Source organism: Lissotriton helveticus, chromosome 10, assembly GCF_964261635.1.
Source record: "Lissotriton helveticus chromosome 10, aLisHel1.1, whole genome shotgun sequence".
Lineage (NCBI taxonomy): Eukaryota > Metazoa > Chordata > Amphibia > Caudata > Salamandridae > Lissotriton > Lissotriton helveticus.
In genome coordinates, this window is record NC_136071.1 from 341,360,567 (window position 1) to 341,388,123 (window position 27,557).

General features: G+C 44.4%; 1 protein-coding gene across 30 annotated transcripts in view; it reads left to right on the forward strand.

The window, feature by feature from the left end:
* The window catches only part of MAP4 (microtubule associated protein 4), a 1,839,191-nt gene that overhangs the window by 312,926 nt on the left and 1,498,708 nt on the right, over positions 1 to 27,557 (forward strand). The gene's annotated exons all lie outside the window — the stretch shown is intronic.

A 27,557-nucleotide genomic window follows, 5' to 3' on the forward strand; every position in this document is an offset into this window, starting at 1 on the left:
TGAAAATGAAATGCTCTTGTTCACACACCTAACACCTGGTCAGCTGACTAATTATATACATTTATTTTTAGTGATGCTCCACCTCTCTAGTGAGTCACGTGCTAACACCATGAACATAGAAAAAATACTCTGTCATATAGCGCATTAATGCAGCGCAGGGTCATCAAAGGCACAGAAACACAATATTACAGCATAAATGCGTATATATATTCCCCATCTTTCTCTAGCTGCGCAAGTGTCTTCCAAGCTCTAGTTAGTGACTGCATGCTTAGCTTGATCAGCCGTGTGATCTGTCGAGCACAGCCTTCTGAGTCAGTGGTTGGCAAAGTGCCCAACAGTGCATAACAAACTACCTCGGGGAGCCGGGCCTTCCTTCAGAAAAGGCCATTCGTTAGTGAACTGGAGGTAATCTGTTTGTCTGTGGGTTTCAGCTGCACGATTATTTATGTATTCCGGGGAGGGGGGTTATTGCTGTTTCAATCCAGTGGCTGGAAGCCGATGTGACGCACCCCTGTATTTAATTGGTGAGCCGTTGCTTTATGCGAACATGAATAGTTAGTTACCTTTCAGATGTGCTGCTGGTTTCCCTTAGTCTAGGTTTCACAACACTTGCAGTCGCGAGGGCATTATTAAGGCCAGTGACAGACCCAAGGGGATAATCTCAGTATAAGAGTAACGCTTGGAGACGCAGACAATCTGTGACATTGCAGCAGTAACAGACGGGTTTGGTGATGAGTTCTGGGCTAGAAACGTGTTTAGTTGTTTCTCTAGGTTCATATATTCAAAATATAACCTACACAGAGGAGGGTTTGGATTAACCCTCTATAGCCATTAGTCTGTTGGAGCATAATTCATATTTTGCTTCCTCGCATGACCACATACAGTATTAGCAGTGGATCAGCCCACTTCAGCCATTGGTTCGATTCTGCCGTGAGTGACTGTATTTGCACTTAACCTAAAAATGAGTGCACTTGAGTGCCATGGCTTTCCATTGTTTCCTTTCCCGTGTTCCCTTTTATTTCTTTACCCTGGTACCTTTTAATTTCTTTATTGATAAGTTTTCTTTGTTTTTAAGAGATAATTGCAGTGCCGCCGTCAATGCTATAAGTAAATGAAAATTCAATTGAAACCAAAACCCTTTCATTGGAAAACGTTGAAATGCTCTTATGGTAAATTGGTCGTACTATGCCTCAAAGTTTTCTCCATGCCATCCAATTTTGTTTAAAATTCAAACCACTTTCCTTCTACGGGGAGTTTGACTCACTGCGATTGCTCGCTCTCCTTGTAAAGAAGCCTTTGAGTGGCTGTGCCAGCATAGTTTTGGGTTTAGTGGGCTGAATGAGTCATTGAGGAAAAAAGGTTTATCCAGCAGCATTAAGTGAAAGTCTGATGAGTCTGTGGATCGTGTGTGTATAAAAAACAAAAATGCTTTTAATCTTTTGACTCGAAAGGATTGGGGCTAGAACGATGGGTTTATCAGCTCCCACACTTCCTACTCAATTTCCGATTGTATTCTTCGACATAACCAACATCCGTTGGTTGTCTCCACCGTAATGTTCAAAGTACAGGATTTCTTTGTATATCCTCAAAGCTCTTCCCAAAGGTCCTTCGACGCGCTTGGTTATTACTACTTGCTGTGTTCGGTTGTGGTTAATAATATTGAGTGGTCTTAATCTTCTGACTACACAGCTATAAAAGTGCAGGGAATATTTATTTATAGGACTTTTACAGCGCTTTTCAACCCTTGTAGCTTATCAGAGCACTTTATATAATTAGAGAGTACACAAATGCATTAAGTTCTATGTACACAAACTTACGTCATCATGTATAGAGACATACAGGTGTTATATCATGTAGTAGACTAAGACCATACAGCAGAATAGAGCTAAATTCAAATGCACATTTCATGGAACTGGTCTGATCAAATCCTGTTTAGGGTAGTTTCCGTATTGTAGCAGTTGTTGTTTAGGCCGTGTTTAAATTGAGCAACAGTTGGAACTTTTCTTAGGCAGGCAGAAAGTGAATTCCAGAGTTTAAAGGCATTCCCTGAAAAGGCATATTGAAAATGTTGAGGATTTATTGAACTATGGTAGACTAAGGCATAAAGATGTCTTACTATTTAGGATTTTAACTCCACCAGACAGAGTAAGTGTTGAGGCGAGATGTGGTCAAATGAATGGCCTTGTATGTGTTGCAGGCAGTCTTGAAAGTGATTCTGTGCTCCAGAGCCACTCTATCTAGGGAGGGGGAGAATAGGAGTGGGATGGTTACATTTTCTGTTGTCAATGAGTTGTTTGGTCGAATGCAGTACGACTTTCAGAGATGCAAGTCGAGATTTGGGTAGACCCGTGAGGAGCGAGTTATTTAATTGATGACCAGAGTGTGCATTAGGATTTTGAAGTCTGAGTTAGTAATACATTGTCTATTTCTTAAAAGCTAAAGGTGGTGGTTTGTATTTCCTACATTTACCTTGATATGCGAATCTAGGTTGAGCTGCGAGTCCAGTAAAGACGCCTAGGGGTTTTGCCAAGGTGATAATTTTGGTGTTGATGCCTTTGTCATTTAGTTTCTTCCGCTAGTCTATTCATCCATTGTTGGTTTTTGGTAAGAGGATAAGGAATTCAGTCTTGTGGGTGCTGAGTTTAAGCTTCATGTTATTCATCCAACTTTGAATGTTAGACAACTGATTATTCTTGGGAGACTGCCATAGCAGTCGATTCACATATAGATTTGGGGTCATTGGTATATTGATGAATGAGACAACACATTTATGTAGAAAATCTTTGAGAGCTCTACATAAAGATTTTTAAGAATTGGGACAAGGACTGAGCCTTAGGGTGCTCCAAATGGTGATGATGTAAGTTAACAAGGAGAGTTACCTATACTTACCTGTTGGAATGGATTTGAAAGATAGGGTTTAAGCGAACTCCGAACAGTGGCACGAAAGCTCATGCCGTCTTAAATGATTGTTTATAGGGATGGATGGTCAATTGTGTCAAAGTGAGGTCTTATATGATGAGAAGGCAGTCTTTCCCTCGAACAAAGAGTTTGAAGGACTCATCCACTGTCTTGAAGAGAGTGGTTTCAGTACTGTGACCTGCTCTGAAACTTGACTGTATGGTCCATAGAAGTTATTGTAAAATAATGTTGCCTCCTATTCAAGCCTACCAGTTAGTGCATCTGTCTGGTTGAAAAAACCTATTGTCTGCTTAACAAGATCTTAAAATGGGGTTAACCCCGCCAATTGCTTATCCTTGGTCTGCCTTGTCACTACCATTTACTTGCTTCTTATTCATTTGTTTGCCTTGTCCTTCTTGCGTTTGTCACTTCTGTGGAGCATAACGTCTTTACTTGTGTCCTTCCACTATTCACTGGTAGGAAACTAATTTTTTGTTTAAGTACTCCCCGAGAGTGCAAGTGATTTCTCGTTGTCTTAGTCGTGTGCTTCTCTCCCTCCATCTACTCCCATGCTTCATATTTTCATCTGTGTGCTTCCCTCATCCCGCAGTCCATACTGCGCTCACCTATGTGCTTCTCTCCCTCCCCCTGTGCTCCATATTACCCTTTCTCACTTGTTAATTTCTCCCTTGTGTTCTGCTCCCTGTTGCTTCCCCCCTTCTCGCTCTTCCATTACGACCCCCCCCCAAACTCAGTGGTCCTATTTTTTTTTTATTACATTTTTAAAATTTGGTATACTAAAAAAAAAATGCACAGCCAGCACTAAAGAGCTTCGATCCCTGGCTTCAGAATGCTGTAGCTGAAATTTTGAATAAGGCAGTGGACTAGCAGTTCCACACAGTTTGAATGTTTTTCTACCTGTTCTTGAAAAACAGTCCTACATGGTCTCCACTCTTACCCTCGTTCGTGCAATATTTGCTTTCCTGTTTGTTCTTTGTCTTCTTACCACCCCTTCTCCTAGGAAAATGTTGCATAGCGTCACCATCTTTAAGTAAAAGCAGTGTTTTCTGATATAATTGTCTAATTTAGGCACTTACCTCCAATGATTCAAATATGCCTTATGTTACTTTCAGAAGCTCCTTATTGTGAGCTATTGCAGTAGATGCTCTCAAATGGTTCCCCGTTGAGGAGGGGCTTTCATCAAGAAACCACCAGGCAGCTGGACGTCTGAAGAGACGTTTTCAAGTAGAAAGTTGTCTCTATTATTTTCATAGGTTTTCATAATTACCTGACGCAGTCATTGGTTTGGAATCGAACGCTTTTAAATAAATAGTTTTGTTGGTCTAATTAAGCCTTGCATTTGTTGCTTTCTTTGGATAAATGCTCTTTATAAATTTTCTTGTGGGAGTTGGAAAGGCGCGTGCTCATGGGTTTGTACACTGGAGTACAAACGAGACTCTTTAGTCTCATCTAATCCCACCTTTGTCTCTGGGTTATCTTTGATATCCAAGTAGCACATAAGTTAAGTGACGACTCAAGTTTGTACGATGGACATCCTCGCCCCATCTTCTCGTCTACTGTAACAAATCACCAGTCATTGTCAATATGTATACCATATGGTCTAGTATTCCTCATGTTGACGTAGTGCTTTTTCTCTGAGCATCACTCATTGGAGCTGGACCCATGCTATGTATACACCCTAATTAAAATTAAATAAGATATGTGGCTGTATAAAGCCAATTTGACCAAATGTGACTGGCTAGGCATCTGCAGAACCCACCTTCTCACATTAGGAGACTTTGTTGCATCCACATAAATATATAAGGCAAGCACAGAAAAGGGCTTCTATGAAACACAGAAAAAATCATATATGGTGTGTGTCCCCAAATTATCAACGTTTAAGGAAGGCGCTGCAAACTAACTAACCAGGTAAGTAAAAAAAAATAAGTTGTGTAGTAGCAGATGAACAAGTATTGGCAAAGCCAATAGGTATCACCCTTGTGACCGATTGGCTTTGCTAATTAATAGTTTTAGCAATATGTTACGAACATAATTTCCTAAAGTAAAGACTTTGAATTGTTACCAATTGTAAACTCTTTGCTTTAGTGCAATTTTGTATTGTAATTAAAATTAAGTATTGGAAGAGCCAAGAGGTCTTGGTTCTAAAATGCTGTGCTATCAAGTTTTCCGATGTTGGTGTGGTACATGGGAGCTGGACCGCATTTAAGTTTCCTGGTGAGTTCTGGTTGTGGGAAGGTGTTCATAAAAGAGCACGATTGAGAGCTCTGGAGTAGAGGCTGAAGACAGTGTTAGTCAGTGGGTCATAACAGTGTTTATATTATATGCTCATCCAGTCCTTGGCCTCTACTCAGTGCGCAAATAACGATGGTCACATATGTACCTTTTTTAATTACCATTTCAAATTGTAGATCACTTATTTTAAGCCTTTTCCTGAATTACTTTGACACATCTCTTTAAGAGGCCACCCTCCCCACCTTTTTATCCAGCTTCAAATACTGTGTTCCATAAAGAGGGCTCGTTGGCGAGAACTTAAACAGTTTGATTTAAAACTCCGTGTGGTCCCTGGAGTCAAACATAAAACATACGGCTCAGAAAGGAGGTTTGACTGCTTTGCTCCTCTGTGGCACTCAGTCTGCAGTGTCTCTGGTACAAGAGGAGTACAGATGATGCTCGTGTCATAGTAGAGGTGTGCACTTCAGTTAAAGAAAGCTGAAGGCCTGCTCTTTTCCACTGTGATGCCACAGGCCGTGATTGTAGGTCCCATGTCTTTTAGTGCTGCCACACCCCTTTAGAAGTGGTGCATCAATATTTTACTCCGGGAGAAGTTAACCCAAAAGTTGTCCCTATCATTTGCTTCCTGGCAAAGCAGATCCTGATATCCTCAGCTACTATGGTAATTATGTAAAAAGGGAGAAAAACAGGCTAAGGACAGCAACATATAGTGCGGGCAGACTGCAGCTTACTGTGCTTACTGGACCTGGTCAAACCGCTCCAACCCTCGCATCGTAAGTTTGTGGCGGTGGTACAGATGCTGGTAGCACTGCGTGTGGCCATGCACTGGGGTAAATACTCTGCACAAACAATAGCTGCGAGACGTGCTCTGTTGTAAAGACCAGTTGGAGCTCTTTGCTGAGGAGCTGCCAATGCTGTTCCCACTCACAGCATGTTTACGGTCTACTCCTGACATGACTTAATGTTTCGTATGTTATGGGGATGTTGTCAAATGGTGAGGGTAAAGGTATAACCATACTGTCATTATTATCACTGTACCACAACCATGACGGGTTTTTTGTATATGAGGTAATCGAGGGCATATTGTTTACAACCTCCTGATGTATCTGCTGGAAAAAGGAAAAAAAAGAGTAACACCCGAAAAATGAGCAGTGGAAGGACACAAGCAAGTGCGTCCATACTCCATGGGAGTGACAAACGCAAGATGAGGAAGGAAAGTCCACACAAGCTAACAAAAATCAAGCAAATGAGTGACAATAAAGCCAAGCACTAGTAAGCAGTGGGCTGAGTTTAAGCAAAGTAGGCTAACAATACCTCTCACCACAGGCAGTACATGCGCTGTCTAGTAGACGAGACCGAACAATAAGATGACTAAATAATTCTAAATCACAGGGCATACTAGAACAGCAATACTTTAAAGGGCGAATATGTCACAATGTACAAATGACCAGGCTGCACTAGTAATCTTGACATCCGCAAATAAGGGATTTCTTTTTTGAGATATGATCTGACTTATTTTGCCAAGCCCTTTAGTGTGATCCGCTATGGTGTTGTTTGGCTGAAGACTCTATCCTCTTTGCTATCCTGCTATTTCATAGGACTCATAGATGCATTTCGTGAGTTGCAGTCTTGGTAACTTCAGTTAAACCAATTGTAATAATAACCATGAAAACAAGAATTTGTGCATGAGACATATAAGATTGGAAAAATGGAGTGCTGATGACATATACTCACTGGTACCCCCTGGAAGATTCCGTCTGTAATTTTAAGAGAGGAAATCTAAGCACAATAGTAATTAGAATAATAGTTATTCTTTCTCTCTGCGTTTCTTGATTTCATGAATGTGGCCATACGTTATTTTGTTGTTAGGAAATCAGATCTGGCAGCCTGCCATAGAATGGTTATCTAAACCCTGAAAAACAGACTGCACTTGGTGAATTGAAGAGCACACCTTTTGCAGTGTAAGTCTGGAGAGTGAGGCGGGTAAAGGGCTGCAAGGGTTATTCGTTCTTGTGTGCGTCACAGGCAAGAAATATCAACACTCCTGTGCACGTTTACATAAAAGTGCAGAGAGCCATCTTTGAGAACGTTCGTTCCATAAATAATGAAGTTTAGGTGAACATTGGCTTTTTCCATTTCCAGCGAGTTTAGGCGTAAGATACTTTGATGTCGAGAGCAAATCTTTAGAAAATAAAACCGTGTTTTAAATAATTGTATCTGACCAATTGTACTCATGACTGTATTCACGTATATTTCACTGTGGAACCACTCTTCAGCCTCACTTGAAACCTTATGCACGTCCCGGGCATAAAGTTAGACTACCATGACACACATAGCAAGAATGTAAGGGCTTGTTCCAAGCACGGCATTCGAGAAATGTTTTTCTCCCATTTAAGTTTAGGATTATACTTAAAGTCCCAACGTTGTCTGAAAAAGCATGTGTAGGACTTCTTTTAAATGTTCACACTCGCATAGGTAGTACAACTCAGTCCACTGTCCTATCTCCGGGAGAAGATAAGGTAACGTTAAAAAAACACATCGCCATAGTTCTGTTCGAAGGGGATAGACGTGGGTCAGGAGAAAGAATGGGATGTTTGGCCCTCAACTGTAGAAGAGAAGAATTAGGAGGGTGATCAAAATTATGTAAAAGTGTACAGATGAGAAGTAAGGAAGCAGTGTCCTTCTCTCCTCTACATTCAGTACTTATAACTTCAGACCTGACATCATAAAAGAGAATAGAGGGCGACTCTAGGGGTCAATCAGTTGCACATACACAAATGTTGTAAGTGCTAGAGGCTTTTTGTAGGAAAGGAGCATCAGGATGGGAGGTGGAAAATCTCCGAAGTTGCTTACTGACTAGCCTTTCTGTCCAAGACATGGTGGATTAGGATGCAATTCATGCCTGGTTCTAGGCTGCTCGCCTACACTATCCGTACAGGCCAGATGATGGCCATTGCATTGGGATGCGTTTTGGAAGAAGCAATGAAGAAAACTGTTTAATATCATATCTTCTGGGGCAACAGATGGTAGTTGTAGTAAGCCTTACTGAGTCAGTGAGTTTGAAATCCGAAGAAGAATGAAGGGTAATTCCAGCCAGCAAAGAGAGACAGTGCCACTAGTGTTAGGAAGCTCATGAAGAATCGTATTGATCAATCTGATATCTCTAGTGTAGTTTTCTATTTGTCATTATGCCTACAAATATTTGCCAGGGTTTTAGGTAATCCCAGAATAGAAACGTTCTACCCTTTTCTTTTGGATATGACTTCAGCTCCTCTTGTCCGGGCCAAGTGCTTAACATTTCATATATAGAAAGTCTGTCATGCTACCACCTAGGTTGTTTGGAAGAGCACAAGATCCATTTTCCAACACGACAATATCGCAGTAACAGACACAAGTTAGGTTGAGAAGGCTATGAAGCACCCACTGCGAAACACCATGCAGAACATGGGTTCTCAGTATATTGTATCCTTGTGAGTCTGGTAATGAACTAGCTGGCAGCCTCCTCTTCACTTTAGCGGTTTCTGGAGTGGTTGCTTATTATAGCACTGAAACCACATCTGCCTTTGAAATAGTGGGAAGTAACTGCATCCTGTCTCTTCATGTATAAGGAACTAGACTGGAATCTCAAGGTTTTCTGTGTATGTGGGTGAAACTTAACCTGTTCTAGTTTTTTCTCTGCTTTCTGGTATTGAAAATATAGAGAGATGCACAGGTTTAGACGTACCAAAGTGCACAGAATAGAACCTTTGAATGTATGAGCCATCTATGGAGCTTTTTTTTATCTCCAAGGCTCACTGATCTTTTCACACTATTACCTAGTTCATAGGACTTTATAGGTCTAGCCTACACAGCACATGTGCTGTACTGCAAAAGTATTGTTTATAATTCAGGGGGTATGCAACCTACCCACAGCATGCCGTTAGTTGTTTTCGTTGCCATTCTTATTTGCAATCTTTCGATTGCTTAGCTCCCTTACTCTTCCCTTCCTTTCTTGTGTTAGCTCCTCCCTGGAGTATGGACCAGGTACGTGTTCTTTCTCTTTGTTCTTCCTCGTCTTTTTACAGCACACTTTTTTTTATTTTATAAGTCTTTTGGTATTATTTCTGGAAGTGCAATGTGCTTTCCTTCTTTTAATACCGGCATAGGGGCAGGGGCTGTAGCTAGGGGCAGGGGCTGTAGCTCCACGATAGATTGTTTTCATATGTCCCTTGATTAAAGAACAGCTAGGGACAGCATTAGTAATCCCATCAGACTTCGGAGACCACAATCCCATTAAAACACAGATAAAAACTGCCCCCAGACCGGCTCTCCACATTGAATGCGGGGCTGCAAACCTGACGCGATCAACTGACAACCTAAGATTACACTGGACGGGGGTCGATAGTTCCAAAGTATTTAGGAAACTGGTTAAGGAAAAAATGCATCTTATCGACTCTTGCCTTTCACTGCAATCTTAACCTAAAACGATAATCCAGGATTTTACTAATCTGTGCCAAGCGATCAAAAACCTTCTTTCTAGACCCATATCTCAAAAGGAAAGTACTCCCAGATGGTTTAATCATGAATGTTTGTTAGCAAACAGGAATTTGCGCATGGCACTATCAGCCACCCCATGGTGTACAACCGATGTTCAACTGGCTAGAAAGAAGTAGAATGAGGTGGTTGATGGCAGAAAGAAGGATTTCTTGACTGAACGCTGCGAAATACTTTCTGAGGCTGCCAACCCAAAAAAGGGCAACATCTTTTGGGCAGCAGTAAGGGATCTTCGATCTATGGGCCAGTCATCAACTCCGATTAGCTGCAATATCTCCAGTGATGCATGGGTTAAACATTTCTCGGAAATTTATGCCACACCGTTAACAGGTGTGGTAACCAATGCTCCCGGCAGCCCAGTACCCATAGATATAAGTATTTCAGAAGTCGTAGAAGCCAATAATCGGAGCCTAGGGAATAAAGCCCCGGGCCAGATGGGCTCCCTTTGGATCTAATCAAGTGGATTCCGGATTTCTGGGCACCACTGTTATTGAATGTTTTTAATAGTCTAACTTTGGCAAATTTACCAGGCACTTGGGCGAAGAGTATAATAGTCCCGATTTTTAAGAAAGGAGATAGATCACTACCATGTAATTATAGACCTATATCCCTAATAGATAACGCCCTCAAAATGTTAGGGCAAGTTCTGTACAATGAAATTCTGGCATGGACAGAAGAAAATGACATTTTAGATCCATGTCAGTTGGGCTTTCGGGGCAAGGTTGGAACGATTGAACAATGTCTCAACCTTAATTTGATTGTTGGGAAATACACCATCGCACGGAGGTCCCCGATTTACATGGCATTTATGGATTTGTCCACAGCTTTCGACCTTGTAAATAGGGCGAAGCTGTGGACAATCCTCTGGCAGGAGGGTTGGACGAGCCTTTGGTACACTTTTTAGCGTACCTACACACATCTCCAGGCTCAAGTAAGGATTGGTATGGGAGGTAAGGTGTCTGGGACAATTGATGTAGGTAGGGGGATCAGACAGGGTTGTGTTCTGGCCCCCCTACTCTTCATCATATACATCAATGGGCTGAATAGCGCCTTGAAAACAGTTACTCAGGATGCCCCCAACATAAATGGGAACCCCATCCCTGTGCTCCTATACGCAGATGATGCGGTCCTTATAGGCCGCACTCCAAACTCTTTGCGTATTCTGGTTCAAAATTTTAATAGGTATATGAATGGGTTAGACTGGCGGGTACATTTTAAGAAATCATTTTTAATGTGCAGTGGACCAGGGAAGCGTGATATAGGCGCTATTTCAGTAGACAGCCAAAAATTGACCTGTATTCCATCATTTGTTTACTTGGGGTTGGTTTTTGCTGCGAACGGCTCCTGGAGTGACCATTTAGCCCACTCCAGGAGCAAGTTCTCAAAGGCCAACTATTCGATTCTGAGCCTGCCCCACCCTAAGACTACCGGGGCCATTCTAGCAGTCCAGAAAATGTACAACTTCAAACTACTCCGGTGGCCACATACAGTGCCGAAATTTGGGGTATAGAGAAACCTTTGGGTATCCAACAGGAAGAAAACAGGTTTTGTAGGAAATTGCTATGTACCCCAATCTCGACCCCCCCCCCAATATATCTGCCATAAGGAACTATACATTAATTTCATATCTGATTTTATCCGTGCCCGACCTGCACTTTTTTGGTTATCAGTGTGGAAGAATCAAGCGGCATCTCTGACATGGCAGATTATTATAGATTGCTTAAACTGTGATAAAGGGATGGAAATTCCATGGCTAAGAGGCGTGCTTCAAAGCTTGCGTAGTGTCAACAAAGAAAATCTTTTCCTAGATCCCACCTCAGTAGAAGTAGTACCAAAAAAGGAACTGCGGGATGCCTTATATTCCCTATACAACAGAGAGCGGGATGTTATGGAATCTGGGAAAATACTTGTGCGCAACTACATGTCTATTGAACAGCACTGTCGCCCGCTTCACATATATTTGACTTTAGCAATGAGCCGATGGGAGAGGAGCCTATTGTTTAGATTAAGAGCAGGCACAATCAGATTTGCACTTTGTTTCCCTTTTGGCTATCATTCAAATTTTAACCAAAGTCCATGTCCCTGCGATGGGAGGAGTAACCAATCTATTATACACTTTTTATTTTTTTGGAAGTATTATCTCAAATACTCTAAGTGGCTTCTACATCCCTATTTTAAAAAGAAAAGACCGATTAGTTTGGATGTGGCCCATCAATGTATATTCGCTTTAGATGATGTAGAATTGATTTTCCGCACTAGCACTTTTCTTAGAATTGCGATAAGAACACGCGGGTCTATGCTGGACCCCTGATCACTTGTGATATAATTGAGAATGGTTTAATAGTTTTTATGTGAAAATGGGCTTTTTATATTTCTAAATATGATTGGCTTTGCACTTTAGAAAGATGGATTCCTTTTATTTATACTTGTATGGACTGTTTGTGATGAATTATGAATTTGCGCTTTTATGGGTACTATGGTATCCGAATAAAGTTAAACAAACTGAAACACAGGCATATGGCTTCTTGTTTGTTTCTTTCGCCCTATCTGTGGTCTCTATTGATGCTTCCATTACTGACACCCTCAAAGTACTACTCTGTGCCACTCGCCTGCATACCGCTGTACACTACTCCGCTCAATGGCACTCTGCACCACTCTTCTCTGTGCCATGCCTCTCTGCGCCATCGTACTGTGCACCATGCCACTTAGTGGCATTATGCCTCTCTCCTCTACACCACACCACTAACGTTTATCCATTCTAAACAGAAGCAGTGCTGCTGTACAACATGGCTATAAGTAATTGGCAAAGCTTTCACATAGTTGAGACCTCTTTGTACCTGCCTTAAATCTCCAAGGCTACACTAAGATGGTCAGTTGGTAGCAGACCACATTGCCTTACTTAATGATTTCTATGGCATTTTCTGTAACGCTCAACAGTCTGAAGTGGTTGTCTACTTTCCTTTTTAGCGCCGGTGTTGGCCAATGAGCGACGCCCATACCATCTCCCCAGTGCATGTGAGGTCCATTGGCCGACACTAGGAAGGGCTGTAAATTACCTTCATGCTTGCACCAGAGGGTTTCCTTGTTTTATTAAGGAGGTTGAACTGCTGGGAAATGCTTCCCCCTATAGCCAGAGCCCCCCCCTCCCGAAATGACTGTCAGTGCGTATGATGTACAGATGTAATTTCAGTGAAAGTTAAATGGGCCGGTCAACTCTTCACTTTTACTGCATCAGTACTCAGGAGATGTATAGTTGGAAAGACATTGGGTGGGGGAGGATAGAAAGCCCACTAGACATGAGGGATTTTGCATTTGGCCCAAAAGAAAGGGTATGGGTGTTGCACTTGGTCATTGGCAATACCCCCACCCCAAAAGGAAACAACCTGGGGCAGACAGGTTTTTCCCCAGATTGCCCCCAAGGGATGGGAGTAATATTTTTTTAATAAAATAGGGTGGATCTGGCCCAGCCTGACATCAGGTCCCACCCTCACCCCTGAAGCCTCCTGTATATTATTTCCTTTGGGGGAATTGCTGAAATCTTTTAAGATCCACTCAGGCATCTGGGGAAATTCACAAGGTGAGAAGTCTGTTGTTAGAAGTCTCTATCAGACTCTTACTACATGTCTGATAAAAGGCTTCAGATTGTAGGATGCCTTTGCTAAAGCAACTTCTTTTCTACGCTATCTTGTCTGGATGATTTCACCACCGTGTAGCCCTCTCATACACAATCTTGTCACCCTACAGATTCTTGGATTGAGGTATAATATTTACCAAGCTCATAACTCTTTGATTTTGGCACCAAGATGGTGGTGCATAAAAGCAGATTTTCTTCTCGAGTCGCACAATTTCCTGTGTACCTTTCATTCGCTTGTGCTGTGGCTGGTCACATAGTAGCATTGAGAAGCATCCACAGCCTGAGCTCTTCCTCTTTGGCGCTCAGCCAGAAGTTGTTACACGTAGAACAATCACTCAGAAAGAGGTATGTTGGTACATGACATTTCTGTGGTGCAAACCTAGCCACAAGGATGTGGAGCACAGTATACTACCTTAAGACCAAGTTAGGGAGTGTTATGAGAGGTAGCTGTGTTGTGGACGGTCATTTTGATGTAGTGTTCTTTAAAGAATTGAGTCATCAACTCTTTCCTGAATTGGAGCAGCTTTGGGGCGATCCTGATGGATATGTGGATATTGTTCCAGATCCTGGGTGCATGGATGGAAAAGGCCTTCTGTCTTGTTCTTTCTTTTGTTTACTCTTCTTGGTCTGCAGTTTGGTGATGTCCTTGCTACGGGTGTGCCAAGAACCACTAGATGCAGTAAACTTGTCTGCACGCTAAGTGGGGTATTGGTCGTGATGACTTTGTAAATGATGCAGGTGATTTTGAAGATGTCACAGGTTGGCAATGGGAGCCAGTGGAGCACAGGTACAGTTTCATTCATTTTTACAGAACAGCTCCCTGGTAACTGCTCTCTGACCATTCTCCCTAACATCCCTTTAAGTTCAGGTGTAGGTGCATGTCTGTATTCACATATTTTAAGGGTTATTATCAGCATACCTAATAAACTGTGTTTATGAAGGACTCTACGTAGGGGTGGCATACACATTCATTGCTCCCCCCCGCCCCCCGAAAACCCCCCAAAATGGAGCTATTTTCTCTTAGTAGCAAAGGTGAAACTGTCTTGGGGGTACACAGATTGGGGCCCTGTCCGTTTTCCTTCTTGAGCCTATGTAGGTGTCCTATGCCTTCATGGACATGTTTAGCTTCTGGAGAGTAGACCTCCATTCTGTACCTTGATACCAAGTATCCCTAGATGGAAGGGCAACGCTGCACCTGGCTATGTGACTTGCTTTTGTTATTCATCTTCATTTGCCTCTTTCATTGCATTGGTTCGAACCCCCTTCTCGCTTTTAGAATGACTATTGTCTCTGTACTCATTGTTCGTACCTCCATCTGATTTACAAAGGCCATTCTAGCCCAAAACGTGGGCGGTGTTTTGCTTGTGCAGTCTGCCTTCAACATTCCATGTCCCCCCTCAGAAGGTGAACCACTTTTTCACATTTCTCCCCTACATCCCCACCCCCAAAACACAAAAAGCTATTTGCAGTACCCATTGTTACCAACTCTTCAAAATATACACAGAGTGGAGTTTGGCTCCGCCCAGATTAATATTTCTCTCAATTCATGCTGTTGACTTATGTATCATTCTACATCCTGCAAAGTGTTTGGATTGCAGTTAATGAGGGGCTATTTTTTAGATGCTTTTCTCCTCACTACACTGAGCCTGACCTTAAATTGGTTGCCCCATTCTCATGCCCTTTGCATCCTTGGATTGCCTGATAAGTACACCACCCCGAAGTCTTGTGTGATCATTGAAAACGTGGCATCATATAAGACTGTGGGCCTGTATCTTGGGGCAGGCTCTCCAATCTCCAACAACTCCTTGATCGTGGCTCATGCTGCAGCGTGCCTACCGTTTGCTTGTCAACTTGTCACTGACCTGCTACTGCCTTTCAGTGCACCCAGTGGCTGCTTTTCATCCTGGCCCTGGGCTGCTGGCTGCTGCTAACAAGAGTAAGGAAAGCCAATGAGTCTGGCTTATAACTCAAAATGTAACCCAGGTCAATTAGCTTTGCCAGTGCTTGTTTAATTGTCTGGTAAGCCTACACATCCTTGAAACAAGTATTCCATTAAACAAAGACAATTTGTAATCTAATTTCCCAGCGGCCTTCGTACCAACCCACTTGCTTTTGCTGCATATAGGGATTGCTTATTCGGACATTAAAAAAATACCCGACAAATTGTGGAGTATGTATTTTGTAAGCCAGCATTAGTGCTTCTTACTGTTCTGAAATCGCTGCATACCTGAACAAGCATTGGAAATGCAATAGGTCTCGCAGCATTAGAGTTAGTGCTTTTAGAATTGTTTATGGGTTTTTTTGTAAATCTTTAGCATTTTTGTTTCCTGTAGCCAATGCTAAAGAATTAAAAAAAAAAAACCATAAACATTTCTAAAAGCTCTAACTCAAATGCTCCGAGACCTATTCCACTGTGTGAGGGTGAGGGGTTGAGGGTGAGTGAGGGTGAGTGAGGGTGGGTGAGGGTGGGTGAGGGTGAGGGGTTGAGGGTGAGTGAGAGTGAGGGTGAGGGTGAGTGAGGGTGAGTAAGGGTGAGGGTGAGGGTGAGTGAGTGTGAGTGTGAGTGAGGGTGAGTGAGGGTGAGTGAGGGTGAGTGAGGGTGAGTGAGGGTGAGGGGTTGATGTTGAGGGTGAGGGGTTGAGGGTGAGTGAGGGGTTGAGGGTGAGTGAGGGGTTGAGGGTGAGTGAGGGTGAGGGGTTGAGGGTGAGTGAGGGGTTGAGGGTGAGTGAGGGGTTGAGGGTGAGTGAGGGTGAGGGTGAGGGGTTGAGGGTGAGTGAGGGACCGCAAAGCTATGGGGGGCAGAAATACCACAGGAGGGGGCTATAGCATAAATACCACTGGGAGTTGATAGAGCGGGAAAACGGCCAGAGATTTGCAGGGCAGAGAGAGCACCACAGCGAGACAGCAAGGTGCGAACTGTGTGAGATATTGTGACCGGCGCACGGTGGGGCATTCCCAGGGTAGAAACGCACTGGGACAGTGGCAGGACAGAGAACCCGCGCGAAGCTGGAATGGCAAGAAGATCTCTGGGGTTGGTATGGGTTGAGTACCACTAAGGCTGGTAGGAGGGGTGTACCACGTGAGACTGGGGAGTGTGAAATAGGAGCAGCTTTGTGAAAAACGCCGGAGGGTGGTCCGTGGAGAATTTGGAGATTATTGAAAGCATGGCGGCGCCCCCAGATGTTCTTGTTCTGCGTACAGTGTTGTGGACGCGCAAATAGCCGGAAATCCGTGAATTGCTCACGGCAGCAGCGGCGGTGTTGCAGGACTCCTGCATGGTGCTTGCCAGAACTTGGATAACTTCAGAGAATACGGATAAAGTACATTTCAATGCACGCAGGAGACTCCAGGAAAAGGTGCAAGGCGCACCGAAAATGGAACTGCCTGACAGGATGCAGATTTAGAAGGTCGCGTGCCAAATGCAAATAATTAAGACAGTGCTGCATTCCGTAATGTAGCCCGTGAAGCAGCATGCTGGAACAATGACAGAGGGATCTGCTTAGCAAAACAGTCATTCCAGGGAAAACAGCATGACCAGGCGAGAGCAGAATGCTGTGACGCACTTAAAGCAGGCATGGAAATTCTGCCAGGCTAACTCAATCTATCTTCGATGATTCAAGTCTCTTCTGCAGGTAAAGATTACGAAGCGGACGGCACATGAGCGTTTGTTATAATGCAAACCGCTCGAGCTAACTCGACAGACGTCTGAAGCAGGACCAGGGCGCCTAGAAGACCACCCGAGGTGATACACAGTGGTATGCAAGGGATGGCACCCACTCATTCGATCTCACGCAGGTTCACATAATAACAGCTCTCTAACACTCTAGGTCAAATTTTGAAGTGCATATTAGGGAGTCAGGGAGGAGATATGGTGGTGGTGGGGGGGAGGGGGGGTAGTGTTGCTAAAGGAGATTTTGAAAATCGTCAGGTCATTTAAGATATAAATGCGCGAGCGATAAGGATTAACACAACCAAGAATGGGGAAATGAAGCAAAATACACGCAGAATGGGGCAAGTGGCAAGACAAACTTGAAACAAAAGGGGGAGGGTAAGGGTTCGTAGGCATGCTATAGATGCCGATCCTGCCACGCCTCTGTAGCAAACTAGAAACTATATGGTAGGCAGGGACATTCGGAAAGATGTCAGCTACTTTAGGCAGTGTTCTATCTACCGTAACAGCATAAAAAATGTTTTTAAAAACGGTTCGACTTAATGGTTTGACGGTAAGAGCTGTAATTTTAAGTACTGAAAAATAGAGCTTGTGCAAAATTCCATGAAAAATAAACTGGAAATCTTTAGATTTATACAGCAGCTGAGGAAATTGCCCACTTATTTTCATTTTTTTCCATTTCAAAATACTTATTTTTTTTCACGCTGCATACAGACATGTAACATAATTTTGTTAAAGATTTGATCCAAACTTCAAGTTACCGGCAATATTTTCCATTTTACAGAAAACCATGGCAGTTCACAGCAGCTGTGCTTTAATGTACAACAAATCGGGAATCTTTTTTTATTCCACTGATACATTTGCCTTTTAGCGGAATTGGAAGTAACATTTTCTTAACAGCTAAGGTGTGTTTAAATTGTGCCTGTGGTGGTGGGCCCGCACACTCGATGGTGACCCAGAGCTAAACAGAGAAAGACAGAAAACGAAGAAAGACCGAGGAAGATATAGATAGAAAAACAGTCACAAAGGAAGACAACAAAGATGAAAACAAGACGGAGGGAAGAGAGGGGAGGGGGGAGGAGAAATGCGACACGGCGGGAAGGGGAGGGGGCGGAGCGGGTACAATAAACAAGACGGAGGGAAGAGAGGGGAGGGGGGAGGAGAAGTGCGACAGGGGAAATGCGAGACGGCGGGAAGGGGAGGGGGCGGAGCGGGTAAACAAAGACGGACGTGCACGCGCTTTTAAGCTCAATGCGCATGCGCATTGAGCTTAAAAGTCACGGGCACTGCAAGGAATCGCCACGATTCCTTGCAGTGTGGATAAAGAGCGGATAAGTCCCAATACTCTCGCCTTGCTCGATGCGCATGCGCATCGACAGGCGAGACCTAAAAATGAATCTCTTGCTGGTCAGGTCTCGCCTCCCAAGCTGGCCTGGTGCTGGGTTCCTTCCAACAAAATCAATGCAATGTTCTCTAAAGATAGCCACAGTCCAATATAATCGGTTTCTCAAGGACTTTAATGCTGCCTCCTGCAACGCTGTCCTCAAATGAACTTTATAATGGGCCCTTCGTGCAAGGTGTCTACGGCGGCTGGAAATAGTTGGTAGTTGCGTGTGAATTTTCTGTGCCTGATTGGGCATTAGGTTGCATATTCTTAGTTAATGTGGAGACCCATGTTCTGGTGTTTGTGATCCCAAAACCATCTTCATCATTCATTTGAAGTACAATTTCTCATGGTTCTTGTAACATTTTCAGTTCAGGTGTCCTCCGTTAGTGAGATCCGCTTGCTATAAAAAGACAAAACAGCTGCTGTGGAGCAGCTGCACGTTGGCAGTGACTACCGCCAGGGCCCAGGGTCTGCAGTTTATGCACAATCTTCCCGTCTAGCACACATCCTCTTCCACTATTATAAGACTGCAAACTCATTGTCGTAGCATTTGACTTCTGTACCGTGGTAGAGGTCTGACTTGAAGATACTTATGACAGACTTCAGTACAATGATTTGTTTGTGAGCGGTCTCGCCTAGACTGTTTCCTGTCAAAGACCTGTTGTCTGTAATATATTGAAATATATAAATGTAGCGAGTTTTGGAATATCGCATTGCTGCTGATTGGATAGCTTTGTTGCCAGTTTCGTTTCCTTGCTACTTATTCCATACGTATCTCCCTGTTTTGTTTCTCATACTCTTCTACTGGTGTTCTGTCTTGCTCCTCGCTCCGCTTGCTTCCCCGCCCCTTCATGTCCTGCTCTGTTTTTGTTTTAAAAACTCACTTTGTTAATCCCTCGCCCCTCTTTATTTACACCCCCCTCCTCCCAAAGTGAAACAAAATGACTGCCACGTCTTGACTGATGCACATGTATGCATGTTTTCAAATGCGCATACACATAAAGCTGGATCACTTTAGCATTATGAAATTCAAACGTGCATCTGTGGTGACGCATGCTATTTTTGTGATACTAAACATCATTGACCAAGCCAATGGGTCTTCATTAGCAAAGCCAAAAGGGGGAGAACATTGACTTTGCAAATATTTTTATCTGGACTAGACGCAACGTAACTGGCCTGCGTTTAATGATTACTGAAAAGATGTATACCGTAATCTTGTATATAGCAAGTTATTTATTGTGGTTTGTCATGTATCCTCTGTGACTGCTTCACAACGTTTCTTGATGTCTGAAGCATTCAAATATACAACTAAAAATAGAGAAATTCATGACAAGCAAACTGTGGCCTAACAAAGACTATATATTGGGCTACCATTAGAGTGGCAAGTTAGTCATTAGTCATGGTGTGTTCTGATACACTCCTGATTTACAAACATTGATGTAATGTGACAGTAAACATCACGAGTTCCTCCTGGCTTGCCACGATCCCTGCTGTGGTTGGACTTAGATTTTCCTTCGTCCATACACTGACAAACTACCAACTTTCACTGCCCTGTTGTGGGCTCGTTGAATTTCTTTGATGTCCACCACTTGTGTATATACACCAACTTTACACATATAACATTTGAATTTTAGTGGTTTCTTCTGGCCTAAGTGAGGACAATTCTGTGAAGGATTCCCTACACTATGATCATGGGACACGCATACATCTGTCACCCTGCACACCAGTTGATGCTGTTTTAAAGCTAAAGCGTATGAATAAAGAATTTTGTTTTCGATTTTTCTTCATATTCAAAATTAGTGGGCAAGTCGTGTGCTGGGAAGTTTTAAAGAAATTATTTTGGAATAAAGATTATCAAGACTACTACATGCCTTGGATCCTTATATTTTGATGATTATTATTGTTACTGATGCTATTCCTATTGGGTTGGAATGGGTGATGCTTGCACCCAGTGATTGTAACATATATTTGCTGACTTAATAGTGACTACAGGTGTGCTGTCCGAGCCCTTCCTTCTGTGTTAGAGCCAAAAAATTGACGGACTGTAATTTGATTTAATCTCACACTGGTGATCGTTCCGAGCCGCATGCCAGTCCATTTTTTTTGCCTATTATGACTCTCTTCGAAGTCTGCTATTTTTGGCCTGGACTGTTTCTTTTGGAGAATGACTAGGTCTCTTTTCCATCTGGCTAGTCTCTTTCTGCAGTGGACGAACAAAACGATGAACTGGAATGTGGCTCCCAGTGGCTATTAATTCGGGCATTCCATCCTTTTTTGTTTTAAAAAATGACTGGGAAAACAAATGTATCCTGCTTGCTCTTCTTTACAGATAAAAGTTTCTTAATACTTTTTACAGGCGCTTGTAGGTTAACAGAATTGTTGGCATTTATTATAGTTGTTCATGAAATACGAATTTTTCACTTTTAGACTAATCACTTACAAAATGTGGACCGACTTTGCTTTTAGGAATGCCGTGATTATTTCTCTCCAGAATGTGTGTCTGTGATTCTCCATCTGCCAGTTTGTCTTGTGGCTGATATTGCATCTTGTGCAATAGGCAAGCTTAAAGTTTTGCTTGGCTGGCTTAATACAGTAGTGTTTTTCCGGGAAAGCTTCAGTCCGTATGCTTCTGTGTCTATTTTCTCGAAAACATTTAACTCAATGCTGCATCATCTGATATGGTTCTATGCATAGCAGGGCTAATTGCATAAATATTCCAAAAGTGGAATAATCGTTTTTGAATTGAGATGATTTACTGAAACATTGGTCCCAGGCGTGTGGCCTGCTGAGGGTTGACCAATGACGGTATTGGGGTTGTGACTTGATTACCAGTCTTTGGTGTGTAGTTTGGTCCTAGTCCAGGTGTGTAAACCATTCACAAGTGTATGGCATGGTCACTGGCGTGTTTCTGGCCCGCATCACAGGCACGAAGCAGAGTGTAAATCGGTAACAGAGTTTGCTTCTGATCTTGTGGAAAGTCTCCTGCCTGCAAAAACCAAGTTCAAGCATCTATATTAATCCTGAGGCTGTGTGAATGACAAGTCCTGAGACGAACCATTTTCAGACTGAAGCACTAACGCAGGAAATGTAGCTGGAGCTGGACTATGGAATGAAATGTAATGAAGCTCCGCTAGAAGGGAAGGTAATTGCAGAGCTGCCCCAGGTTGCAGTGGACGTTGCCTTCTGGGTCTTAGGAAGGGCAATGTTGGTCTTGACCCTTTCTCAGGGGTCATCGCCAAACCTTTTGCCTTCTCCCTCCTGTTATCTGAACTTTTTTTTGTTGGCCTTTAGTACTGCACGCTTTACCACAGCTAACCAATGCTAAAGTGCGTATTCTCACCTTTAAACATGGTAACATTGGCTTGCATCCAATTGGCACATTTAATTTACTTGCAAATCCCTACTAAAGTGGTACTATGTGTACTCAGCGCTTGTAAATTAAATACTGCTAGTGAGTTTGCATAATTGCTGGTGCCACCCACCTTTGCAGCCCTTTAAACATGTCAGGCCTGCCATTGCAATTTGTGTGTGCAGTTTTAAACTGTCATTTTGATCTCGCAAAATCAACCTATTGCCAGGCCTAAATCATCCTTTTTAATAATATGTCACCACTAGGGTAAGGCCTAAACTGTCTATAGGGCAGGGTGAAATGTATTTAAAAAGTTGGACATATACTTTTAAGTTTTACATGTCCTAGTAGTGAAAACATTTTACATTCGTTTTTCACTACTGCAAGGCCTACCTCTCTCATAGGATAACATTGGATTGCCTTATTACTTTTAATAAGTGATAACTTTTCATTGGGAGCAGGTAAGAATATCAATTTTGGTTCTAAATAATTATAAATTAAACCCCTCTTTAATGGTAAAGTCGCAATTGTGAAAATGCCACTTTAAAAATTGTCATTTTCATAACCATTTGATGCATGATGTTTGTATCCCATGTCTCATGACTGTATGGAGCTGGCAGTTGGTCTCTGTATACTACTCCCAGACAGTGAGACAAAGGAGGAAGAGGTGTGGCAGGTTGGGTCGTCTCAGAACTTGGTGGGGAGGGTGGAGCAGTCACCTACCACACTTGCACATCACAAATGCTCTGCCTTAGCACGCTCACAAAGGGTTTCACAGTAGTCTTCTGTACTCCCCGACAAGCTGGGGCCAGGCAGTGAGGCATAGCATTCCAAACACCTCTGTGGGTGGAAGCCTTCAGAACCTTCTACTTCACAGCTGGCACCAGGTATAAATAGTGGACTATCAGACCCAACTCTTCAGTAAACCTTTTGACCTGTGGACGACTCGGAAGGACTGCTAATCTGCTGCCCTGCTGCTTGAGTGAGGAGGACTGAACATGCATCTTGAACCCAGGTCCGAGACTGCTACCAAGATGGGGAATTACTGCCCCTATTGGTGTTCCTGGAACGTAATGAGCTAGGTCCGGGACAAATTCTAACTTATCATGCAGATAGAGGCACCATGGCTGGGATCTGGGGAAGGGACACGCATGAACCAGACACACCTGGTTCCGAAAGCAATGGTAACCCTGGGAACAGCCAGACACCTGGTGAAATAGTTGTGTTGAACTGATCTGCTAGAAAGAAAATTAGGCGTAGGAAAATCACAAGACCAGCTTTAATATTCCATTTTCCCAATTTTATTAAAAGCAAAACTTTAATATGTCTTTCATTTAGGCATTAATAAATTCTTTATTAAGTAAATCTTAATCTTTATTTCAAAATGATCATTTTATTTAGAGCTCAGAAAAAGTCGCTTTATTTAGAAATCAGTTAAAAGTTTAGCAAAGAACAGATAGTTCCAAATTCATTCTCTCCTAACATCCCTAACTAACGCCCTCATCTTATCCTTATACCCTAAAAAGCAAACAAAAGGAAAAAGGTTAAGAGTCTTACATCCAGGAATCGATCTTCAGTCCAGCAGCACTTCGAGAGGAAATCGAAAGAGCGACCCCCTCTAAGTAAAACCAGGGTTTTTTATAGTCAAGTCAAGTCAAGTCAAAGAATTTATATAGCGCACTACATACCCAGAGGGTCTCAAGGCGCTTAGGAAGGGGAGGAGGATTACTTGTCAAATATCCACGTTTTAAGTTGCTTTCTGAATGCTAGGTGGTTCTGGGTAAGGCGAAGGTAAGTGGGGAGTGAGTTCCATGTTTTAGCAGCCAGGTATGAGAAGGATCTGCCTCCCATGGTGGTCTTGTTGATGCGAGGTACAGTGGCGAGGGCTTGGCTGGAAGAACGTAGTTGGCGGGAGGGGGTGTAGAAGGACAGTCGTGAATTGAGGCATTCTGGTCCGATGTCGTAGAGTGCTTTGTGTGCGTGGGTTAGCAGTCGGAAAGTGATCCTCTTATTGACGGGTAGCCAGTGGAGGTCTTTCAGGTGACCAGAGATGTGTTCGTTGCGCGGGATGTCTAATATGATCCTGGCTGAGGCGTTTTGGATTCGTTGGAGTTTCTTCTGGAGTTTAGCGGTAGTACCTGCGTAGAGGGTGTTTCCGTAGTCCAGTCGGCTCGTGACCAGAGCATGGGTGACTGTTTTTCTTGTTTCGGTGGGGATCCAGCGAAATGTTTTTTTGAGCATGCGAAGAATGTTGAAGCAGGATGAGGATACGGCGCTGACTTGTCTGTTCATTGAGAGTGAAGAATCCAGGATAACGCCTAGGTTCCGTGCGTGGTCTGTCGGGATGGGTGCTTTTCCAAGGGCTTCCGGCCACCAAGAGTCGTCCCATGCAGAGGGGGATGTACCTAAGATGAGGACTTCTGTTTTATCTGAGTTCAGTTTCAGGCGGCTGTGTTTCATCCATTCGGCAACTTCTTTCATTCCTTCGTGTAGGTTAGTTTTGGCGGTGCTGGGGTCGTTGGTGAGGGAAAGGATTAGTTGAGTGTCATCCGCGTAAGAGATGATGTTGAGGTTGTGTTGGCGGGCGATGGCCGCGAGGGGGCTCATGTATACGTTGAAGAGGGTGGGGCTGAGTGAGGATCCTTGTGGTACGCCACAGATGACTTCAGTGGCCTCGGACTTGAATGGTGGAAGGCGGACTCTGGGTTCTTCCGGTGAGGAACGAGGTGATCCATTCAAGTGCTTTTCCTTGTATTCCGATGTTTCTGAGGCGTTGTAAAAGGGTGCTGTGGCAGACTGTGTCGAATGCTGCAGAGAGGTCGAGGAGGATGAGGGCGACTGTCTCCATTGTCCAGTAGAGTTCGAATGTCGTCTGTTGCTGCGATGAGGGCGGTCTCAGTGCTGTGTTTTGCTCGGAAGCCAGATTGTGAGGAGTCGAGGGATTTGTTGGCTTCGAGGAAAGCGGCGAGCTGGTTGTTGACAGCTTTCTTGATTACTTTGGCCGGGAATGGAAGGAGCGAAATGGGGCGGTAATTTTTGAGTTCGGTGGGGTCCGCTGTGGGTTTTTTCAGAAGGGCGGTGAGTACAGCGTGTTTCCAGTTTTCCGGGAAGGTGGCAGAGTTGAAGGAGCAGTTGATGACGTCTCGGAGGTGCGGTGCTATGACGGAGTCTGCTTTGTTGAAGATGTGGTGAGGACATGGGTCTGTGGGGGATCCTGAGTGGATGGAGTTCATCAGGCGGATGGTGTCCTCAGTGGAGATTGGGTTCCAGTCGTTAAGGGTGTTCAAGGGGGGAGAATGTTCAGCATATGGTTGGGTGGGTTGGTCTCCGGGTTGGTTGTCGAAGCTGTTGTGGATGTCTGCAATTTTGTTGTGGAAGAATGAGGCTAGGGAGTCGCAGAGGGCTTGAGAGGGGGTGATGTCGTTGGAGTTGGCCGAGGGATTGGTAAATTCCTTGACGATGTTGAAAAGTTCCTTGCTGTTGTGGGCGTTGTTGTCAAGACGATCCTTGAATGCTGTTTTCTTGGCCTTTCGGATTAGTTGGTGGTGAGTGCGGGTGGCGTTTTTGAAGGCGTCCTTGGTGCTAGTGGTTGGGTCTTTTTTCCAGGCCTTTTCAAGGGAGCGGCAGAGTTTCTTGGACTTCTTAAGATCATCGTTGAACCATGAGGCCTTCTTGTTGCCAGGTTTGCTTTGACGTTTTTTCAGTGGTGCTAAGGTGTCGGCGGTGTTGGATAACCATAGGGTGAAGTTGGCGGCGGCTTGGTCTGGGTTAGAAGAGTGGGCTGGGGTGTTTAGAAGGAGCGATGAGGAGATCTGGTCGATGGTGATTTTGTTCCAGTTTCTTTGCAGAGTTGGTTGGAGGTGGTTGATGGGTTTTGGCTTGTTGTAGGTGAAGTGAACGCAGCTGTGGTCAGTCCAGAGGAGATCCGTAGTGTGGCTGAAGGAGACATGATTGCTGGAGGTGAAGATGGGGTCGAGTGTGTGACCTGCGATGTGGGTGGGGGAAGTGACCAGTTGTTTAAGTCCGAGGTTGGCGAGGTTGTCCAAGAGGGTGGTGGTGTTGTGGTCGTTGATCTTTTCAAGGTGAAAGTTGGTCTCCCAGAAGGATGTAGTCTTTGGAGGGGAGCGCGTGTGGAGTGATGAAGTCCGTGATGTCTTCACTGAATTTTGCGCGGGGTCCTGGTGGTCTGTAGAGGAGGGTGCCTCTGAGTGTGGTCTTGGGGTCGATGTGGATCTGGAAGTGAAGGTGTTCGGAGTTGGCGAGGTTGGCGTCAGAGCTGGTTGAGATGCGGATTGATTTCTTATGGACGATAGCGATTCCTCCTCCTGTGTGGCCGGTACGGTCCTTGCGAGTGATCTTATAGTCTTCAGGGATGGCAATGGTGATGTCTGGGGCGGAGGAAGCGTTCATCCATGTTTCCGTTAGGAAGGCGACGTCTGGAGAGATGGTGTCTAGTAGATTCCATAGGTCAATGGCGTGTCTGTGGACCGAGCGGGTGTTGAGAAGGATGCATTGTAGGTGGTTGGGGTCGGGAATCTGTGGTGTGGTCGTAGCGGAGATGTTGTCGGTGCCGCTGAATTGGCAGGAGTAGCAGGAGAAAGGTCCATGGGTGTGTCCAGGAGCGGCTTGGACGCAGTTGGGGGCGCGACCGGGGTTAAGGGCTAGGAGGGTGGCGGCATCGTAGGTAATGCGGGAGGGGTGGGAGGGACGGGGGCCAGGGGGTCTGGCGCTGGGCGCGGTCCAGGCGCGGACGGGCGTAGACGGGCTTACCTTTGGCGCACCTTCGGCGCGGATTGGGCGCGGTCGCTGCGCGTAAACGCTGCGCGTGGGAACTACTGTCATATATGGATAGTGGAGTGGGAGGGGCGAGGGCGGCTCAGCTGGGAGGCGGGGCGGGCTGCACAAGACGACAACAATCAACAAAATGGAGGAGGGGGGAGCACAACAGAGCGCTTGGGGAGAACGCGCTAACACAGCAGAAATGTACAATTTACAAGCCAAAGCGCATTACAAGCAAAGCGGCAGCCAGGCAGAGCTATAGGTGATAGTGAGGAGGCAAAATCAACAAAAGCGCTGCTCAACGATACCAGTACACGCCAGGGGCACTGGGAGCGACCACTCCGGCCAAAGCGAAGAGCGAGTCACAGCGCTTCCAGGTAGGGAAGCGCTGTTTGTATACTGTGGGAGGGCGGCTCAGCTGGGAGGCGGGGCGGGCTGCACAAGACGACAACAATCAACAAAATGGAGGAGGGGGGAGCACAACAGAGCGCTTGGGGAGAACGCGCTAACACAGCAGAAATGTACAATTTACAAGCCAAAGCGCATTACAAGCAAAGCGGCAGCCAGGCAGAGCTATAGGTGATAGTGAGGAGGCAAAATCAACAAAAGCGCTGCTCAACGATACCAGTACACGCCAGGGGCACTGGGAGCGACCACTCCGGCCAAAGCGAAGAGCGAGTCACTACACTAATTTCCTAACTTAATCTATCTAAAAAGTATCTAACATCACCAATTCGGGTTCTGATTGGACAATTTGGGGTGGGTGAGCATCTTCCCACCATTACAACATCGAGCTCACGGTGAATCAGCAAAAACATAGTAGTCTTTTGTTTAAACAGTCTCTTGCCTGGTCACTTCCTTCACTCGCAATGTCGAGCAATTCTCTCACGTTCAGAACACTTGACCGTTCATATTTTGGCAATCATCCTAGCTTCAGGGCAATGTAGCCTTGAACTTCCCATCCGAGTACAGGCAGCTCACTCTTGCTGGCAGGCTTTAGGCACACATGCGTAGTCCAGCATTTGCTCTGTTAGCCAGAGTAATCTGATTTTAT